This window comes from Tamandua tetradactyla, chromosome 2 (genome assembly GCF_023851605.1).
Source record: "Tamandua tetradactyla isolate mTamTet1 chromosome 2, mTamTet1.pri, whole genome shotgun sequence".
Classification (NCBI taxonomy): Eukaryota; Metazoa; Chordata; class Mammalia; order Pilosa; family Myrmecophagidae; genus Tamandua; species Tamandua tetradactyla.
Window position 1 is genome coordinate 194785224 of NC_135328.1, and position 22504 is coordinate 194807727.

At 37.9% G+C, this 22504-nt stretch overlaps 1 long non-coding RNA gene across 1 annotated transcript in view; it reads left to right on the top strand.

Moving 5' to 3' along the window:
• Nucleotides 1-5615, top strand: part of LOC143663951 (uncharacterized) — a 105862-nt gene extending 100247 nt beyond the window's left edge. The window contains exon 4 of the long non-coding RNA XR_013166244.1: nucleotides 5389-5615. This is a non-coding gene — a long non-coding RNA (uncharacterized LOC143663951). The remainder of the gene's footprint in view (nucleotides 1-5388) is intronic.
• Nucleotides 5616-22504: the final 16889 nt, after the last annotated feature.

Below are 22504 nucleotides of genomic sequence, written 5' to 3' on the forward strand. Positions count from 1 at the left end.
GGCCAGCCAGGGCCGCACAAGATCCAACTAATTTTAAGTGTTTTTGTCTTGATTCAGTGCTCACTCTCTTATTGTAGTCATTTACATGTTTTCTCATGCTTTGAGAAAGCTGTTTCTGTCAGTTCTTACTTTTTGTTCAAAGCTTTCGTGGAGAATGAATTCCTGAAGGCTCTCAATCTGCCCTATTGATCAGGGTCTGAGCTCCTGTGTTCTTTTTTTAACTTACAGTTCTAATATGTACTCATTATAAACATTTCAAACAAAATTAAAAAGTAAAATATAAAGTCCCCACACACCCCACATCTGTTGTTGTGCAACTTTTTTTTTTTCCACCAACGGTGTCCCACAACAAGTCCTCAGGCTCTCTTTACTTTTCTTCCTTCTTTCTTCTTTCTACTCCTCAGACTGGATGATTTCGATTGTCTTAATTTCAATTCACTAATTCTTTCTTCTGCTAATTGAACCCCTCTAGGGAGTTTTAAATGTCTGTTACTGTGGTTTTCAGCTCCATTTGGTTCCTTTTCGTAATTCCATTTCTCTATTGATATTCTCTTTATGTCCATCTACTGTTTTCCTGGTTTCCTTGAGCTCTTTAAGCATATTTAGGAGCATTTTCAGGGCTAGATAAGTCCTGAAACCTTGAGGGGCCAGCTTCTCCAAGAATATCAATTAATTCCTATCCTATATTATCAGTACCCCTTTTCAACATGAAAAAGTTAGAAAGTCATGAGGTAGTTTACAAGTTTAACCTCAGTATTATTGTATAACTTTATGAATTTATGTGTATCATTTCATGCATTCATGCATATTACTGTGCGTATTTGTGTGTATCACTATAAATTGATGCATTCATAAAGATATATAATTGTAGACTTTCTTGAAGGAAGAAAGGCAGAATGTCTCCCGTATTGTAAATCACATCCAGGCTTACTCAAGCATGTCCAAAGATATCAGTGTACAAACAGGGAGGCTGTCAGGCCTGTTTCTTGTCATGTCCAAGGAGCTGCCCTTATCTTGGACAAAAGTTCAGCTAAGGACCAGATAGTAACTCCTACCCTGCAAGTTCTGTCTCTGTACTTTTCCAGTGTTTACCACCCATTCCCTTGGTAACTCCTGCCTTGCTCATTAGCCTATGTAATATAGAAACAAAGAATATTCAGGGCTCAGACTATGGACAAAGAGTCTTCTGGGTCTGCCAGCAATTAAATTTTGGCCACTTCTCAGAGGCTGAGGTGCCTTCTGGGGTAAATGGAGTTTTCACTGCTTCAGTCATAGCCCAAAGATCCTTATAGAGTGGGAGAAGGATCAAAGGAGAAGGTGGAGTTATAACAGAGAAGATAGGACTTAACAAATGAGTATGACACCTGAATCATTATACTGATATTTTAGCTTTCAGTGTTTCAGAGCAGCTAGAAGGGAAAACCTGAAACTGTGAAATGGTAACCTATACCAAATTACGAAATCTGTTCTGTAGCTGCTTGTTGGAGTAGACTTTGAAGATTATTGCTTTTTCTTTTTCTGTATATATCTTATATTTCACAATAAAGAATGTTAAAAAGAAAAAGTGGTAAGCGTGATCTGTTATCATCCCCACTGTATAGGTGAGATCACCAAGGCATTGGGAAGTTAAGTGATTTGTCCAAAGTCATACAGTTTAGTGAGTGGTGAAATGAAAATCTAGAGCCTACATTATAAAGCCATATCCCATGGCATGACCTCTCAGATTAATTGAATCTTGAATCAACCTTTCCACTCTGTGCATCTTCAGTTAAGATTCAGTTTCCCAGGAGAGACAATGTGATTGGCCCATTGTGGGACATGAGCTTGGAGTGTCCACCCCAATCATACCTTCATGGGAAGAGGAAGAAAGGGAGTGCTGTGACTAGAAGAGATCATGGACAAACAAATATTTATTTCAATTATCTACCCCAGAGAGGATTTAAAGAAAACCATGAAGACATCAGATTTGTATTCTAAGAAGATCACGGGCTGCAGGGCCTGGATCCTGGCTGAGGAAGTGCTGATGTAGAATGGCATGAATTTGGAAGATACAAAAGAGATGATTAATGGATGGAGGAGCAGGGTAGGATTGTTGAGGGGCATGGGAGAAGAGATCAAGAACGAGTCATCAAAACCCTAGCTTGAGCAACTGTGTTGATGATCATGCCAGATGAGCAGGTATGGATGCAGTGATGGGCCATGCTGAATTCAATTTGTCTGCGGGCTGTTAAGGTGAGATACTTGGGTAGCAGCTGGCTGGCTGTCTAAAGTTCAGGAGAGAACATTGCCTGGCTTCAAGTCTCTACAGGACTGCCCCTTTTAGAGCAGGGGTGGGCAATTTTTTCTCGAAGGGCCAGATAACATCTATTTTAGCTTTGAGAGTCATGTGGTTTCTGTCCCGACTACTCAACTCTGCTGCTGGAACATGAAAGCAGCCATAGAACAATAAAAAGTGTAGGCATGGCTATGTTCCAATAAAACTTTATTTATGGGTACTGAAATTTAAATTTTATATAATTTCACAAATCAAGAAATGATATTCTTCTCAACCATTTGCATATGCTAAAACCATTCTTAGCTTATAGGGTTGTAGAAAAATAGACAGCAGGTTGAATTTGGCCAACAAGCTGTAGCTTTTATAAATTATTTCATTATTTCTCCATAATAACAACTATGACAAGCATTAAGCCATTTGCGCAAACAAGGCAAATCAAATATTGAACATAAAAAATAGAAAATTATCATTTCTGAAAATATATTGCAATTCTTCAATGGTAGTCACAATAAATTTTGGAAAATAACTGAAGGTTTTTAGCTCCTGATATATTGATATCCCATCAGGAGAACACCCTTCTAAATATGCAATTTGATTTCATTGGAAATGTTTAGAGTTATAGTCTTCCTTATTCATTATAATTCTTCAAATTATATATGTTGTCTGGATTAGAACAAGGAAAAGGCCGTGATATTCTTTCAAGTATGGTAAATATTTCTTTTAAGAATGCTATTTTTGATTCTAGCATAGAAAAAAAAGTGATTTTAAACTTTTGTTCAGGTACTTGGAAATCACAATGAAATGTCTTTCTCCTTTTTCTAGTGTTTTCTACATGGGAAATGGGGTTGGTGCTGAACCTTTTATTTGGCATCAATAATCTATTTTTTCATAAATCTTGCTTCATTTGAAAAATAAAGACTATATTAAATTTTTTCAATGCTTTCAAGGACTTTATGTACATTGATTTTTTTTTTCCATCGGCAGGCTCCAGGAATTGAACCCGGGTCTCCAACATGGCAGATGAGAACTCTGTCACTGAGCCATGTTTGCCCACGCTACGTACATTGAATTTTGGTTCCTGTGTGTTATTTATAATATTTTACCAAAACATCGAGCCATTTAGCCCTGATTAAATACATTTAAAAGTTCAAATTTTCTACAGAATATTTTATATTCTAGAATCTATTTCTTTATTAACATAATTCACAGTTCCCAAAAGGAGGTTTCCATAATGCCTCTTCAGTTTTCAGTGACATGATTGGCCTCTATTTGACTTTCAAATTGTGGATTCAACACTGATCTCATATTTATGTTTGAAATATGTGTTCAAAAACACTCCAACCTTCCATCAAAACTGAAATTTTGTTGGATAATCCCTAGACAGTATTAAAAAATTCAGTGTGTCCAAAGAGATTTTTCAAATCACATCTTTCACTAGTGAGCTAAAAAATGTATGCAAAACAAGGAAAAATATTTCTCTGGAATTATTTTTCAAGTATCTTCTGTTGTGATCAATTATGGTTGTCCACATATTTTTGTTGTATTGTCATGTCCCTGGCTCCTTGGGCTATTTTTATCTGGATTCAGTTTCTGTAAGTCATCTACTGAGAATGTAAAATCTTTCCCTGGTCTTGTCATCTTCTAAACAATATTACCCAAAACGTTCACATACAAATGATACATTTGCATTTTGAAAACAACAAATCTAAAATAATAGCTATATGTTTTACATAGCTTGCTCCTGGAGTTGTATCTAAAATAATTGTGTGATATTTAACATTTTGTAATTATTTATTGCATTTATAATTTTAATTAAGTTTTTTTTATTCCTTAAACATTGTCTTATATTATGAATCACTATTTATATTCTGCACAAATGTTCTGCATAATTACACAATTTTTGCTATTATTTCTACCAAATAAAGAAAATTCCCATTATCACAGTCATTATTAACTTTCTTAGATGAGTCTCTGAATTCTAGATATCCCCTCACCAAAAACTGAATCATAATTATCACATATTCAATAACAGTATCCACGTATTTTTTTCAAATTTTCACATGGCTACATTTTTCTTGAAATCAGATTTCAATTTCATTGATGCACATTTCACTTTCTTCATGTTTATTAGGAATATGCAGTAATTGCTACCACACTAATGTTGATTTGATTTTTCTTTCCAATTCCAAAAAGCCTATAAGGTAGACAAATATAGAATCCTATCAGGATAAAGTAATCAGGATATAGTGATATATTTTTGTTGGTGGTGGTGGATAAATTTTGAGTATTAAGTTTCCAAAAATTTTCTACCTGTGCTGTTCTTTGTAAACTTAATTGAAACAGATTAATTTCACAAGATTTGCTGTTTAATATACAAAGTTATATGGTTAGGTAGTTGAATAGGCAGAAAGTGTGTTCTAGTTTGCTAGCTGTCAGAATGCAGTATACCAGAGATGGGATGGCTTTCTAAAAAGGGGAATTTAATAAGTTGCTAGTTTACAGTTCTAAGTCTGAGAAAATGTCCCAATGAAAATAAGTCAATAGAAATGTCCAATCAAAGGCATCCAGGGAAAGATACCTTGGTACAAGAAGGCCGATGAAGTTCAGGATTTCTCTCTCAAGTGAGAAGGCACATGGTGAACACAGTTAAGAGTTTCTCTCTCAGCTGGAAGGGCACATGGAGAACACAGTGTCATCGGCTAGCTTTCTCTCCTGGCTTCTGGTTTCATGAAGCTCCCCGGGAGGTATTTTCCTTCTTCATTTCCAAAGGTCATTGGCTCTTGGACTCTCTGCTTTGTGCTGCTGCTCTCTCTGAATCTCCCATTCTCCAAAACGTTTCTTCTTTCACAGGACTGCAATAAACCAATCCCACCCAAGTGGGTGGAGACATGTCGTCACCTAATCCAGTTTAACAACCACTCTTGACTAAATTACATCATCCAGAGAGATGATCTGATTACAGTTTCAAACATACAGTATTGAATAGGGATTATTCTACCTTTATGAAATGGGATTTTGATTAAAACAAGGCTTTTCTAGGGGACATACATACTTTCAAACTAGCACAAAGTGCATTTGGTTTAACAGTTTCTTTTTTTTTCTATCTCTTCTAGTTTTTCTTGAAATCCATTAGTTATGGAGTACAGAAGTTGAAGGTAAATCAAATCCTGTTTCATCGGAGATGTACTGATGCTACATTATGTTAAAACTAGCATATATCTGAAGTGTTTCCCTTAATTCTGGTTATCTATCTTATTTTTCAAAATCGTAATAAAGGTTATGCCCAGTGGAACCAGAATGCCCAAAATGAAATCCAGGCTTGGCACCTCACTATTTGTAAGATTGGAAAAATTTTTTTCTGTAAAATGAAGATAATCATACCACCTTATGCAATTATGAGAATCAAAGTGCTGATGTTTATAAAATTCTTAAAATGGTGCCTAGATCATAGTTAGCAGCTACTTATGGATTTTATAAATAATAAAATTTCTTATCCAACAGCTTTCCAATTTTCTTTGGATTTCATGACTTAAAAAAAAAAAAACCTGTTTGCTTCCCAGTGCTTGCCCATGCAAAAACAAACAAACAAACAAACCAGCAAAAGCAACAACAACAAAAAACGTTTTGATGTTTGGAGAGGAATAACTTCATGATTTAGTATTTTATTTTATTATTTTTAACACTTTAAAACAATATGTATGAAATAAGCCAGAAACAAAACAACAATTAATGTATGGTCTCCTTTAGAAAATGCTTATAAGAAAACAGGGGCTTACACTGTAAGCTCCTACAGCGAACATATTTAGTATGGAGTGGTAATGATTATTTCTGGATTTTGAAAGACTGTTTTATATAGCTGTAACCTGGCATTTAGAGACAAGAACAAAGACGATCAGGTCGGGATTAAAGTAATTCAGAGCACAGGGGTGAGGAAGACATTGTCTATATTTTAGAGCTTCACTTACTCTTTGAAGCCAAAAGAAGAAAGGGTTTTTTTTGTCTGGAACCTAAATTTTCTGTAGCACGTAATCTAACTCAACCTGGCTGGGTAGCTCATTTGAACAATTGAAGCACAGGGAAACCAGAATACAAAGCAGGGCCTTTAGTTCAGTATAGGTTAATTTAGGCCTGGCTACATCCTAGAATATATTAAGCAGATAATCAAAAAATATTGGCAAAGTCCTTTCAGGTGTGGGAGAAAAAATATGGAACTATTAAACTTTACCATCAGGGAATCCTCTGATACAGTGTCAAACTTTAGGAACACCCAAATCAATAGGCCATGCCGTTGATCCTGAGGCTTACTCTTGTGAAGCTTATGTAGGTAGCAAAGAAGCTTAGCCTACCTATAGGTATGCCTAAGAGTTACTTCTGGAGGACCTCTTTTGTTGCTCAGATATGGCCTCAATCTCTCTAAGCCCAACTCCGTAAGTGAAATCATTGCCCTCCCCGCTATGTGGGACATGACATCCAGGGAAGAAAGTCTCCCTGGCGCCAAGGGAGATGACTCCCAGGGATGGCTCTGGCCCTGGCACCATGGGATCAACAATTCCATTGTGACCAAAAGTGGGGAGAGAAGTGTAACTAATAAAGTATCAGTGGCTGATAGAGTTCAAATAGAGTGGAGAGGTTACTCTGGAGGTCACGCTTATGCAAGCTTCAGTTAGACATTGCTACCTATCATAACTTGCCAAACCCAACCAAAATCATTCCAGCCAATCCTAACACCTAGGGCGATATATAAGATTTTGCAAAGTTTTTTCTATGCCTGTAAGTTCAAGATGGGTCCCTGGACCAGATAAGTCCTGAAACCTAGAGGGCCCAGCCTCTCCAGAACATCAGCTAGTTTCATCTCCCTACCCCATATTATTGACAGCCCTTTCAACATGAAAAAGTTAGAATGGGCATAGCCCAAATACCCCTTAAGAGTGGGATAGAAAGATCAAAGACAATGGTGGAGTTATACAGAGAAGATACGGTTTAACAAACGTATATGATTGCTGAATCATTAAATTGATATTTCTTTTAGACTCCAGTATCTTAGAGCAGCTAGAAACAGAGACCTAAAATTTGGAATTATAAGCCATACTAAACTCTGAAATCTGTTCTACAACTAATTGCTGTGCTGTGCTTTGAAATTTTTTGCTTTTTTTGTATATATGTTATTTTTCACAAAAAAGAAAACAAAAGTTGATTGTGATGATAAAAAATATTTGTTCCTTCTAGCCTCCTATATTCTGGAGCAGCTGGAAGGAAAGATTTGAGAGGTTAGTATAGTACCCCATGTCAAACTCTGGGATCTGCCCTGTAACTACTTGTTGAATAGTGCTTTGAGAACTATTGCTTTTTTCTTTCTTTGCTTTGTATATATATTATATTATACAATAAAAAAGTTTTAAAAAATGTATGTTGCATGCTAATAAACTTTAGCAGTAGTTTATTTCTGTAGCAATGAAATTTCCATAACAACAAACAATTGATAAAATACGAGTCATTATTTAATAATCTTTGAGTTATGTCTGTATAATCTGTACTTTGTAGATTCATGCTAGTAGTGTTCAACCATAAAAACTATATCCAATGACTCATCTACTGGAGTCATCAGAGGGAGGATGATAATTAATGCTGGATGGAGGTGGGGGAGGGAGAAGATCAGAGGGGGTCTGGTAGAGCCTGCAAAGATTCCCCCCAATCATCCTACAGAGTGGCCTCTCTCCACTCTTCATTTTCTCTGACTTCCCTAAAATCTGGGCACTGCTGGCCACCTTGTCCTTATGCAAGCTTATACCTACCTTGGCTTCCTGAAATTCAGCACCATCTTGGTTTGTCTATTTTATCTCTGAAAGCTTTTTTATTAGTTCATCTTCCTGTCTTCCTCAAGACCACAAGGATGTATCCTTGGATTGCTTTTCTAGTTTATCTCTCTCAGCCATCTCATCATTCATTCATTCATTTAATATGCATACCAGGCAGATGCTGGACTACGAAAATTTGACCAATCATAGTCCTTGGCTAATGGGAGACACAAGCAGATAGACTTACTATGTTTCATATCCTGTTCCATGTATTTTGCATGGGTTATTGCATTTAGTCCTCACCACAAACTCAATGGCAGATCAGAGGAAGGGATGTGAGTAAGGGAAGTGGAATGACCACAAGTTTCTCGGCTGATTGGATGAAACAGAGAGAGGAATCTAATTTTCTTGGTTACTGGGTAGATGGTGATGTCACTCACTATGAGGATAAACAGCAGGATTGGGGGGAGGAAGGTGATGAGTGAAGGTCTAGAGGTCTAGACACACTGAGTTTTCAGGATCTGTAGGATTTCTATGTAGAAGTGTCCATGTGGAAGAATCAGTTGGTGGCTCTGAGAGCCTGGATTTGGGCAGAGAAGTTTGTGCTACCACTTAAATGTGAGCATTATTAGTATATAACTAGTGGCTGCATCGATGAAATCGCTTAGGGATGGACTGATTAAAAAAAGAAGAATCCAGGATAAAAACCTGGATGATAGCAATTTATAAGATGCAGGCTATTTCTTCTAAAAATCTTTTAGTTGCAAATGACAGAAAGCAAAATGAAAATTATTTACATAACAGCAGCAGCAGCAACAACACAATTTATGACTGAGTCCCTGGCCTCAATGTCATCAGGCCACCTTCAGTCACCATGTCTTGGTTTGCTTTCCTCTAGGTTAATTATCTTCTCTGTCAGTCTCATTAACAAACAACACAACATTTTTTGTTGTGAAATATAACATATATACCAAATTTTATAGGGCACTGTAACCAGTGTTTATAGAACAGATTTCAGAGTTTGGTGTGGGTTACAGTTCCACAATTTCAGGTTTTTCCTTCTAGCTGCTCAAAGACACTGGAGACTAAAAGAAATACCAATATAATGATTCAGCAGTCATACTCATTTGTTAAGTCCTATCTTCTCTGTCATAACTCCTCCTTCTCCTTTGATCTTTCTCCCAATCTTTAGGGGTATTTGGGCTATGCCCATTCTAACTTTTTCATGTTGGAAGGGGCATCCATAATATGGGATTGGGGGATGGAACTGGTTGATGTTTTGGAGAGGCTGGGCCCTCTGCATTTCAGGACTTATCTGGCTTAAGAACCATCTGGAGGATATAGGTTTCTGGAAAGTAATCTTTTTTTTTTTTTTTTAACTTTTTTTATTAATTAAAAAAATTAACATACAAAACATTAAGATATCATTCCATTCTACGTATATAATCAGTAATTCTTAATATCATCACATAGTTGCATATTCATCATTTCTTAGAACATTTGCATCGATTTAGAAAAAGAAATAAAAAGACAACAGAAAAAGAAATAAAATGATAACAGAGAAAAAAAAAGATTATACATACCATACCCCTTACCCCTCGCTTTCATTTACCACTAGCATTTCAAACTAAATTTATTTTAACATTTGTTCCCCCTATTATTTATTTTTATTCCATATGTTCTACTCTTCTGTTGATATAGTAGCTAAAAGGAGCATCTGACACAAGGTTTTCACATTCACAGAGTCTCATTGTGAAAGCTATATCATTGTTCAATCATCATCAAGAAACATGGCTACTGGAACACAGCTCTACATTTTCAGGCAGTTCCCTCCAGCCTCTCCGCTACATCTTGAACAACAAGGTGATATCTACTTAATGCATAAGAATAACCTCCAGGATAACCTCTCAACTCTGTTTGGAATCTCTCAGCCATTGACACTTAGTCTCATTTCACTCTTCCCCCTTTGGTCAAGAAGGTTCTCTCAATCCCTTGATGTTAATTCTCAGCTCATTCTAGGGTTTTTCTCAGTCCCTTGATGCTGAGTCTCAGCTCATTCCAGGATCTCTGTCCCACGTTGCCAGGAAGGTCCACACCCCTGGGAGTCATGTCCCATGCAGAGAGGGGTAGGGTGGTGAGACTGCTCGTCATATTGGCTGGAGAGAGAGGCCACATCTGAACAAAAGAGGCTCTCTTGGGGGTGACTCTTAGGCCTAAATTTTAAGTAGACTTGACCTATCCTTTGTGGGGTTAAGTTTCATATGAACAAACCCCAAGACTGGAGGCTCAGCCTATAGCTTTGGTTGTCCACACTGCTTGTGAGAATATCAAGAATTCAACTGGGGAAGTTGAATTTCTCCCCACTCTCACCATTCCCCGAAGGGGGCTTGCAAATACTTTTTCTGGAAAGTAATCTTAACATGCGAAACTTTTGTATAATCTCACTTAGAGCCCTAGGTGTTCTTTAGTGTTAACAGGAATGGCTTTGATTGGAGTTTGGCAAACCATGGTAATTAGCAATATCTAACTGAAGCTAGCGCAAAAGTAACCTCCAGGATAGTTATCTCAACTCTATTTGAACTCTCTTAGGCACTGTTTTAGTTTGCTAGCTGCTGGAATGCAATATACCAGAAACAGAATGGCTTTTAAAAAGAGGAATTTAATAAGTTGCTAGTTTACAGTTTCTAAGGCCGTGAAAATGTCCCAATTAAAGCAAGTCTATAGAAATTTCCAATCAAAGGTGTCCAGGGAAAGATACTTTGGTTCAAGAAGGCTGATGAAGTTCAGGGTTTCTCTCGCAAGTGAGAAGGCACATGGCAAACACAGTCAGGGTTTCTCTCTCAGCTGGAAGGGCACATGGTGAGCATGGTGTCATCTGCTAGCTTTCTCTCCTAGCTTCCTGTTTCATGAAACTCCCCAGAAGGCATTTTCCTTCTTCATCTTCAAAGGCCACTGGCTGGTGGACTCTGCTTCTCGTGGCTATGTCATTCTTCTCTGCTCTCTCTAAATCTCCCACATTCCCCAAAATGTTTCCTCTTTTATAGGATTCTAGTAAAATAATCAAAACCTACCCCAAATGGGTGGAGGCACATCTCCACCTAATCCACCTTAACAACCATGCTTGATTGAGTCACATCTCCAAGGAGATGATCTAATTACAGTTTCAAACATGCAGTACTGAATAGGGATTAGAAGAAATGGCTGCCTTTACAAAATGGGATTAGGATTAAAGCATGGCTTTTCTAGGGTACATACATCCTTTCAAACTGGCACAGTCACTATTATCTTATTTTGTTACATTTCTTTCTCCCCTTTTGATCAGGAAAGCATTGTCAATCCTGTGGTGCCAGGTCCAGGCTCATTCCTGGGAGTCATGCCCCACGTTGCCAGGGAGACTTTCACCCCTGGGTGTCATATCCCTCATGAGGGGACGATAATAATTCTCCTTGCAGAGTTGGGCTTAGAGAGAGAGAGAGGCCACATCTGAGCAACAAAAGAGGATTCCTGGAAGCAACTCTTAGGCATGACTAGAGGTAGGCTTATGTTCTCCACTATAAAAATAAGCGTATGAGATCAAGCCTCAAGATCAATGGCTTGGCCTATTGACGTGGTAGTCCCTAAAGTTTGAGACAGTATCAGGTGCTTCCCCAGTTGTAAAGTTTAATGGTTCCATATTTTTTCTCCAGTCCCCAAGGGACTTTGTGTCAGGCTCTTGTTGTGAGGTAGCAAATGTGGCTTATATCCTACAAGTTTAGCAATGCCCATAGTAAAAACATAGTTTTTTTCTAATAGTTCCAGTAATAAGTCTTGGGAATGATTCTCAAAGGTCTCTACTGAGTCACTAGACATTTCCTGAACCTTGATTCTGGTTGCCCAGTCCTGGGTAATGAGCTAACTTCTGTCTTGTGGTGGGATCAGTGCTCCCTGAATCAAGATAACTGAGAGTAGTGGAAGAATGGTTCCTCACAGGAAAGGGAGATGCTCTTAGAAGTAGAAAGGGGAGTAGAAGCTGAATGTGCAAAAGCCACATATTCATATACCCAAAGAATTGGAGGTAGAAACTCAAACAGATACTTGTACAGTGATGTCCATAACAGCATTATTTACAATAGCCAAAACATGGAAACAACCTGATGGCCCATCAACAGATGAATGGATAAACAAAATGTGGTACAGCCATATAATGGAAAATTATTTGGTGATTAAAAGAAATGAAGTGCTGATCTGTACTACAACATGGATGAATCTTGAAAACATGGTGCTAAGTGAAATAAGCCAGACACAAAAGGACAAATATTGTTTGAGTCCACTTACATGAATACCTATAATAAGCAAATTATTAGAGATAGAAAGTAGATTAGAGGTTACCAGGGACTGAGGGAAGGGGGAATGGGAAGTTATTTCTTAGTAGGTACAGAATTTATGTTTGGGATGATGAAAAAGTTTAGATAATGGATGATGGTAAAGGTAGCACAACATTGTAAACATAATTAATGCCACTGAATTGTACACTTAAAAATGGTTAAAATGGCAGTTTTTTTTCTTATACATGTTACCACATGCATGCACGCACACAAAACCACTGGTGCCCTTACACAATCAAAAAGCCAACAAGGCCCAATATACACATAGACTTAGGAAGGAGGTGAAAAAAACAATGGGTCCAGGAGTAGACAATTCTCTTCACAAGAGGATGATATTATCAGAAGCAAGGAAGGAAACAGTTTCAGTTAGGGTATAGTCAGCAAAGTCAAATGAGAGATTTAGGAGAATGAGGGCAGAGTCACATTTACTAGGTGTAGTACTGAGAGGTTTTGATTGGACTAGTGAGAATGGGACAAGATTTCAGGTTGAAGAGGCAATCTAGTGAAGAAGTACGAGGGCAGTTCAGTGGTAGAATTCTTGCCTGCCATATGGGAGACCCTGGTTCGATTTCCAGCCCATGTACTTCCCAGACAAAACAACCAACCAAACAAACAAACAAACAAAACCCTCAACAAATGGTGCTAGAAGTATACTTGCACAACTCTTTCAAGTACTTTGGCAGTGAAGGGAAAGAGAGGGATAGGGTGGTAGCTGAGGGGAAGAGACCTGAGCCTATTGAAAATAAAGAGCTAGAAATTATATTATTATATCTATCATTTATTTAGCACTTCCTAGGTGCCAAACACTTCACTAAGCAACTAATATTATAAAACTTGGGCCCATGTATTTGTGTTTTCACTTTAAAGTGAATATTTGGCTGGAGAAATGATCCAGCCAGCAATAAGAATTTCGAAGTCTGTACCCACATATATGCTTTCCCACTAGTGACCAGAGGTGGACTTTCTTTGCTTCTACTTAAACCAGTCTCTCTTCAACCACTAGATCCTATGTCTCCCACCTACTCAAATGACATGAGTCAACTCATGTCAACTATTACACTGTCAACTTAAAAAAAAAATTATTGTGATAATACAGATATAGCATAAAACTTCCCATATTAATCACGTTCAAGTATAATGTTCAATGGTTTTAATTACATTTACAATGCTATACTATCATCACTACCATCCAATAATACCCTCGACTTTTGCTCAACAAACATTCTGTTATCTCTCCATTCTTAAAAGAAACTTCCCATCACTATACCCTCCCGCCAGTTACTGCCCCCTTTGAAGCCAATCTCTTCCAAAGAGTCATCTCTATTCACTCTCTAATTGTTCCCCTTCCATTGTCTTTTAGTCATAGTCCCATCTGTTTTTGTCCCTAGGCTTTCCACTGAAACTACTCTAGTTAAGGTCACCTGTGATCTCCACTTTGTTAAATTTGGTGCTCAGTTTTTGGTTTTCCTTTGTTTGACACATTTGCTCACTCCTCCTGGATACTTTCTTCTGGTAGCTTCCAGGACACTATACCATCTACCTCATGAGCCACTTGATCTGTCCCTTCCTTCTCCCAGACCTCTTAATGTAAGGAGGGCCCAGGGCTCAGCCTGAGTCTCTATCTGCATCCACTCTCTGTTTAATCTCAGGGTTTAAATACTGATTTGTATGCTAGCAACTTCCAGATTTATATTTCCAGCCCAGTTTTCTTTCTTGAACTCCAAACATCTGTACTTATCAATATGTTTGGATCTTGGATAGATAGCTCATATTTAAAATGTTCAAAATTGAACTTTCAATCTCTTCCTTCCCCCAACACCTACACCTTCCAGACCCTGTCCCAACAAAATTGAAAGCAACGTTCCAGTATTCTGGCCCAAAGTTATCATAGTAGGGAGGCTGGGAAGCCATCTACAACAGTGAAGAAGAGTATTTTATAACTCTTTTTTTTAAATTTTTTATTAATTAAAAAAAATTACAGGAAAGAAACACAAACATTCTTAATATGTGATCATTCCATTCTACATATGCAATCAGTAATTCACAATATCATCACTTAGTTGCATATTCATCATGATCATTTCTTAGAACATTTGCATCATTCAGAAAAAGAAATAAAAACACAACAGAAAAATAAAACGAAAACAGAAAAAAAAACCATATGCACCATACCCCTTACTCCTCCCTTTCATTGATCATTACCATTTCAAACTAAATTTATTTTAACATTTGTTCCCCCTATTATTTATTTTTATTCCATATGTTCTACTCATCTTTTGACAACGTAGATAAAAGGAGCATAAGACACAAGGTTTTCACAATCACAGAGTCACACTGTGAAAGCTGTATCATTATTCAATCATCCTCAATAAACATGGCTACTGGAACACAGCTCTACATTTTCAGGCAGTTCCCTCCAGTCTCTCCATTTCCTCTTGGATAACAAGGTGATATCTACTTAATGCATAAGAATAACCTCCAGGATAACCTCTCAACTCTGTTTGGAATCTCTCAGCCATTGACACTTTGTCTCATTTCACTCTTCCCCCTTTTCGTCGAGAGGATTTTCTCAATCCCTTGATGCTGGGTCTCAGTTCGTTCTAGGGTTTTTCTCAATCCCTTGATGCTGATTGCCAGCTCATTCTCACATTTCTGTCCCACGTTGCCAGGAAGGTCCACACCCCTGGGAGTCATGTCCCACGTAGACAGGGGGAAGGTGGTGAGATTGCTTGTTGTGTTGGCTGGAGTGACTCTTAGGCCTAATTTTTTTTTTTTATTAATTAAAAAAAATTAACTAACACAACATTTAGAAATCATTCCATTCTACATATGCAATCAGTAATTCTTAATATCATCACATAGATGTATGATCATCATTTCTTAGTACATATGCATCGATTTAGAAAAAGAAATAGCAAGACAACAGAAAAAGAAATAAAATGATAATATAGAGGAAAAATAAAAAATACAAAAATATATAAGAAAAAAAAACTATAGCTCAGATGCAGCTTCATTCAGTGTTTTAACATAATTACATTACAATTAGGTAGTATTGTGCTGTCCATTTTTTTTTTTTTTTTTTTTAGAAATCATACCATTCTACATACGCAATCAGTAATTCTTAACATCATCACATAGATGCATGATCATCGTTTCTTAGTACATTTGCATCGGTTTAGAAGAACTAGCAATATAACCGAAAAAGATATAGAATGTTAATATAGAGAAAAAAATAAAAGTAATAATAGTAAGAACAAAAGAAAACAAAACAAAACAAAACGAAAACCTATAGCTCAGATGCAGCTTCATTCAGTGTTTTAACATGATTACTTTACAATTAGGTATTACTGTGCTGTCCATTTTTGAATTTTTGTATCTAGTCTTATTGCACAGTCTGTATCCCATCAGCTCCAATTACCCATTATCTTACCCTGTTTCTAACTTCTGCTGAACTCTGTTACCAATGACATATTCCAAGTTTATTCTCGAGTGTCGATTCACATCATTGGGACCATACAGTATTTGTCTTTTAGTTTTTGACTAGACTCACTCAGCATAATGTTCTCTAGGTCCATCCATGTTATTACATACTTCATAAGTTTATCCTGCCTTAAAGCTGCATAATATTCCATCGTATGTATATACCACAGTTTGTTTAGCCACTCGTCTGTTGATGGACATTTTGGCTGTTTCCATCTCTTTGCAATTGTAAATAACGCTGCTATAAACATTGGTGTGCAAATGTCCGTTTGGTTTTTGCCCTTAATTCCTTTGAGTAGATTCCCAGCAATGGTATTGCTGGGTCGTATGGCAATTCTATATTCAGCTTTTTGAGGAACCGCCAAACTGCCTTCCACAGTGGTTGCACCATTTGACATTCCCACCAACAGTGGATAAGTGTGCCTCTTTCACCGCATCCTCTCCAGCACTTGTCATTTTCTGTTTTGTTGATAATGGCCATTCTGGTGGGTGTGAGATGATATCTCATTGTGGTTTTGATTTGCATTTCTCTAATGGCCAGGGACATTGAGCATCTCTTCATGTGCCTTTTGGCCATTTGTATTTCCTCCTCTGAGAGGTGTCTATTCAAGTCTTTTTCCCATTTTGTAATTGGGTTGGCTGTCTTTTTGTTGTTGAGTTGAACAATCTCATTATAAATTCTGGTTACTAGACCTTTATCTGATATGTCGTTTCCAAATATTGATTCCCATTGTGTAGGCTGTCTTTCTACTTTCTTGATGAAGTTCTTTGATGCACAAAAGTGTTTAATTTTGAGGAGTTCCCATTTATTTATTTCCTTCTTCAGTGCTCTTGCTTTAGGTTTAAGGTCCATAAAACCGCCTCCAATTGTAAGATTCATAATATATCTCCCTATATATTCCTCTAACTGTTTTATGGTCTTAGACCTAATGTTTAGATCTTTGATCCATTTTGAGTTAACTTTTGTGTAGGGTGTGAGATATGGGTCTTCTTTCATTCTTTTGCATATGGATATCCAGTTCTCTAGGCACCATTTATTGAAGAGACTGTTCTGTCCCAGGTGAGTTGGCTTGACTGTCTTATCAAAGATCAAATGTCCATAGATGAGAGGGTCTATATCTGAGCACTCTATTCGATTCTATTGGTCGATATATCTATCTTTATGCCAATACCATGCTGTTTTGACAACTGTGGCTTCATAATATGCCTTAAAGTCAGGCAGTGCAAGACCTCCAGCTTCATTTTTTTTCCTCAAGATGTTTTTAGCAATTTGGGGCACCCTGCCCTTCCAGATAAATTTGCTTATTGGTTTTTCTATTTCTAAAAAATAAGTTGTTGGGATTTTGATTGGTATTGCATTGAATCTGTAAATCAATTTAGGTAGGATTGACATCTTAACTATATTTAGTCTTCCAATCCATGAACACGGTATGCCCTTCCATCTATTTAGGTCTTCTGTGATTTCTTTTAGCAGTTTTTTGTAGTTTTCTTTGTATAGGTTTATTGTCTCTTTAGTTAAATTTATTCCTAGGTATTTTATTCTTTTAGTTGCTATTGTAAATGGGATTCGTTTCTTGATGTCCCCCTCCGCTTGTTCATTGCTAGTGTATAGAAATGCTACAGATTTTTGAATGTTGATCTTGTAACCTGCTACTTTGCTGTACTCATTTATTAGCTCTAGTAGTTTTGTTGTGGATTTTTCCGGATTTTCGACGTATAGTATCATATCGTCTGCAAACAGTGATAGTTTTACTTCTTCCTTTCCTATTTTGATGCCTTGTATTTCTTTTTCTTGTCTAATTGCTCTGGCTAGAACCTCCAACACAATGTTGAATAATAGTGGTGATAGTGGACATCCTTGTCTTGTTCCTGATCTTAGGGGGAAAGTTTTCAATTTTTCCCCATTGAGGATGATATTAGCTGTGGGTTTTTCATATAGTCCCTCTATCATTTTAAGGAAGTTCCCTTGTATTCCTATCTTTTGAAGTGTTTTCAACAGGAAAGGATGTTGAATCTTGTCAAATGCCTTCTCTGCATCAATTGAGATGATCATGTGATTTTTCTGCTTTGATTTGTTGATATGGGGTATTACATTAATTGATTTTCTTATGTTGAACCATCCTTGCATACCTGGGATGAATCCTACTTGGTCATGATGTATAATTCTTTTAATGTGTTGTTGGATACGATTTGCTAGAATTTTATTGAGGATTTTTGCATCTATATTCATTAGAGAGATTGGCCTGTAGTTTTCTTTTTTTGTAATATCTTTGCCTGGTTTTGGTATGAGGGTAATGTTGGCTTCATAGAATGAATTAGGTAGTTTTCCCTCCGCTTCGATTTTTTTGAAGAGTTTGAGAAGAGTTGGTACTAATTCTTTCTGGAATGTTTGATAGAATTCAGATGTGAAGCCGTCTGGTCCTGGACTTTTCTTTTTAGGAAGCTTTTGAATGACTGATTCAATTTCTTTACTTGTGATTGGTTTGTTGAGGTCATCTATGTCTTCTTGAGTCAAAGTTGGTTGTTCTCTTAGGCCTGATTTTAAGTAGGCTTGACCTATCCTTTGTGGGGCTAAGTTTCATGTGAACAAACCCCAAGACTGGGGGTTCAGCCTATAGCTTTGGTTGTCCACACTGCTTGTGAGAACATCAAGAATTCAACTTGGGGAGGTTGAATTTCCCCCCGTTCTCACCATTCCCCGAAGGGGACTTTGCAAATACTTTTCCGCTCACTGATCAAATCATTCTGGAATACATTGGGGCATCACTCTGGACAAATCAACAAAATCTCATGTCCTTCTCAAGATTCCGTGTACTTATGTTGTTGAACCAAGCTATCTACATAAGTTGTATTAGGAAATGGACTAGTCAAAATATAAATTTCATACCAAATAAACATTTTTTGCTTTAGTCTCACACATAAGTTGAAATTTTAAAATATTAATTGCCATCTATTTTCAGCACCCTGCAGTAATGACATTCCTTTGTTCTTCCTCATGCAAAAACATTTTTTTAATTTGTACATTTAGTCACTGTGATTATACACTCCAGGCAATCCTAGATTATACCATCTCAATCTTTATCGTCTATCTTTCTTTCTGATTTCATTTGTGCCCCAGCCCTCCTCCCTCTATCATTCTCACATTCAGCTTCATTCAGTGTTTTAACATAATTATATTATAGTTAGGTAGTATTGTGCTGTCCATTTCTGAGTTTTTACATTCAGTCCTGTTGCACAATCTGTATCCCTTCAGCTCCAGTTACCCAATATCTTACCCTGTTTCTATCTCCTGATGGTCTCTGTTACCAATGAAGTTCTCCAAGTTTATTCACTAATGTCAGTTCATATCAGTGAGACCATACAGTATTTCTCCTTTTGTTACTGGCTAATCTCACTTAGCATAATGTCCTTAACGTCCATTCATGTTGTTACATACTCCATAACTTTATTCTGTCTTACAGCTGCATACTATTCCATCACATGTATGTACCACAGTTTGTTTAGCCACTCATCTGTTGATGGACATTTTGGCTGTTTACATCTCTTGGTAATTGTAAATAATGCTGCTATAAACATTGGTGTGCAAATGTCCTTTGAGTAGAGACAGCATATAAATGGGTCCCATTCCCTAATCCATTCTGCCAGTCCATGTCCCCCGATTGGGAAGCTTAATCCATCAACATCAGTGTTATTACTGCCCAGGCAGTACCCTCCTTTACCATTTTGCTTTTTGGCTTTTATATGTCCTTCTAATTTTCCTTCTTTTTACTTTTGTCATGGTCTCCCTTTCTACACTCTTCTCCACACCTCTCTCTTCTGCCTTTGTATCTGTCTCTAGTGCTCCCTTTGGTATTTCTTGCAGAGCTGGTCTCTTGGTCACAAATTCTCTCAGTGATTTTTTGTCCGAAAATGTTTCAATTTCTCCCTCATTTTTGAAGGACAATTTTGCTGGGTATAGAATTCTTGGTTGGCAGTTTTTCTCTTTTAATAATTTAAATATATAATCCCACTGTCTTCTTGCCTCCATGGTTTCTGTTGAGAAATCTATGCATAGTCTTATTGGGCTTCCCTTGTATGTGATGGATTGCTTTTCTCTTGCTGTGTTCAAGATTCTCTCTTTCTCTTTGAACTCTGACATTCTGATTAGTAAATGTCTTGGAGTACGTCTATTTGGATCTGTTCTCTTTGGGGTATGCTGACTTCTTGTATCTGTAATTTTAAGTCCTTCATAAGAGTTGGGAAATTTTCAGTGATGATTTCCTCCATTAGTTTTTCTCCTCCTTTTCCCTTCTCTTCTCCTTCTGGGATACCCACAACATGTATATTCATGCACTTCGTATTGTACTTCAATTCCCTGAGTTCCTGCTCATATATTTCCATTTTTTCCCCTATATTTTCTTTTTCTTGTCGGATTTCAGATGTTCTGTCCTCAAGTTCACTAATCCTATGTTCTGCCTCTTGAAATATACCATTGTAGGCTTTCATTGTTTTTTCCTCTCTTCTACTGTGCCTTTCATTCCCATAAATTCTGTGATTTGTTTTTTCAGACTTTCCATTTCTTCTTTTTGTTCATTCCTTGCCTTCTTTATATCCTCCCTCAATTCATTGATTTGGTTTTTGATGAGGTTTTCCATGTCTGCTCGTATATTCTGAATTAATTGTTTCAGCTCCTGTATCTCATTTGAATTGTTGGTTTGTTCCTTTGACTGGGCCATATCTTCAATTTTCCCAGTGTGATTTTTTATTTTTTGCAGCTGCTAGGCATTTAATTACCTTAATTAGTTTATTCTGGAGATTGCTTTCACGTCTTTTCCCTAGGGTTTTCTTGCTGGATGAATTTGTTGTCTGTCTGTTCTTTGACATTCAGTTCAGCTTTTTCTGGATCTCTAGCTTAGGTTTTGTTTAACATAGGAGAATTTTTCAGTTCTTGTTTCTTGCCCTGCTTGTATGGTTCCTTTTCCCCCCCACCCTGAGGCGGGTCTACGTAGGTATTATAGACCCCAGTCAGATTTTCCCAGACCAAACTGGCCTCCTATCAGGAGAAAAGAGTCACCTGCATTGATTTTTCCTGAGGGTGAGACCCAGAAGGTTGACAGTCTTTCCTGTGAAGTCTCTGGGCTGTGTTTTTCTTATCCTGCCCAGTATGGGGTGCTTGTCTGCCTGCAGGTCCCACCAGCATAAGATGATGTCGTACCTTTAACTTTGGCTGGGGGCGTGGTGGAGACAGAGGAGAGGTTGTGGGCTGGTTTTAATTGCTTCAAATTACCAAGCCCTGGTGTCTGTATTCCTTGAGAGAGGGATTCCACCTGAGTTGGGCTTCACCCCTCCTCTGGGGAAGGCACAGGTTCCAGACAAGCCCTCAAAACGAGTTTGTTTCTGCTTATTCCTAGGGCAGTTGCAGCCTGAGGAGCCCTGTCACTGTATCCAAAGGCAGTCAAGACTTTGTAGAAACACAGCCACAAAAACCTCTGTTTCCTTCTTTTTTTTTTCTCCTTTTTCCATCAGCCCTGCCCCCTTGGTGCCGGGGCAAAAATGAGCAACCTCCGCTTTGACCAGGTTCACCTGAGCTGGGAGCTTATTTTTAGTAGTCAGAATTTGTTAATTAATTCCACAATTGGCGTTCAGTTGGGCTCAGCCCTTGCTGCTGGTAAAGTCTCTTTCCTTTCCCCTCTGGGAAGCAGCCATGGGGGAGGGATGCTGGCCACTGCAGCTTGGGGAACTCACGGTTCTGGGGGACTTGCAGCCGGTCCAGCTGGTCCAGACTGGGAACACTGTGTGTCTGGTCACTGATGTGGCCCCAGGAGATGTTCTGTATTGTTTCTGGTTATTTGCTAGTTGTTTTGGAGGATGAACTAAAATGCGCACATTGCTAGCCGCCATCTTGGCCGGGCTTATAACTCTTTAGACATTGTTTGGAATGGCTGGCACATGATGATAAACAGCAGACCAATGTTTAGTCCCTTATATTATCATTTTAAAATTATCTACAGAAAACATACCCTTATTCCTTATTGCCTGCACCCAGGGAGAGTCTTCTCATCACCTCTATCCTCTTCTTCCCTGGGATGCTATCTTTGCTTCCTCTCTTTTCTCTCATCCCCTGCTTCTCTATTCCTTTGTTTAACTCTTAATCTTATTAACTTTACCAGAATAACTAGAATCCAGCCTCTTCTTGCTGTCCCATTGATATCAACTTTGTCAGAGTTACCTCTATCTTCATTTCTTTTTCTGATTTACAGAAAATAGCCTCCTTAAAGTTCTCTGCTTCCACGCTTCTCCTCAGTATATTCCCAGTCCAACAGCCAGAGTCCTACACAATATCTTGCAATGGCTCTTCATCTCAGTCTGTAGAATGGCCCCTGAAGACCTACATAGCAGCTCAGCCCTTAGTGCCTGAGGTCTTCTACTCTTTCTCTCTATCCCATTGCTCTGTCTGCTTCTACCCCAGGGCTTTTGCTAAGAAAAAGAAGGTCTCCATTGGGTGAACTGTTCTTCCTCAGATATCATGTTGGCCATGGTGACCATCAAGTGTTTGGTCAAATCTCACCTTCTCAATGAGACCTATCCGCCTAATCACCCTCTTTAACCAC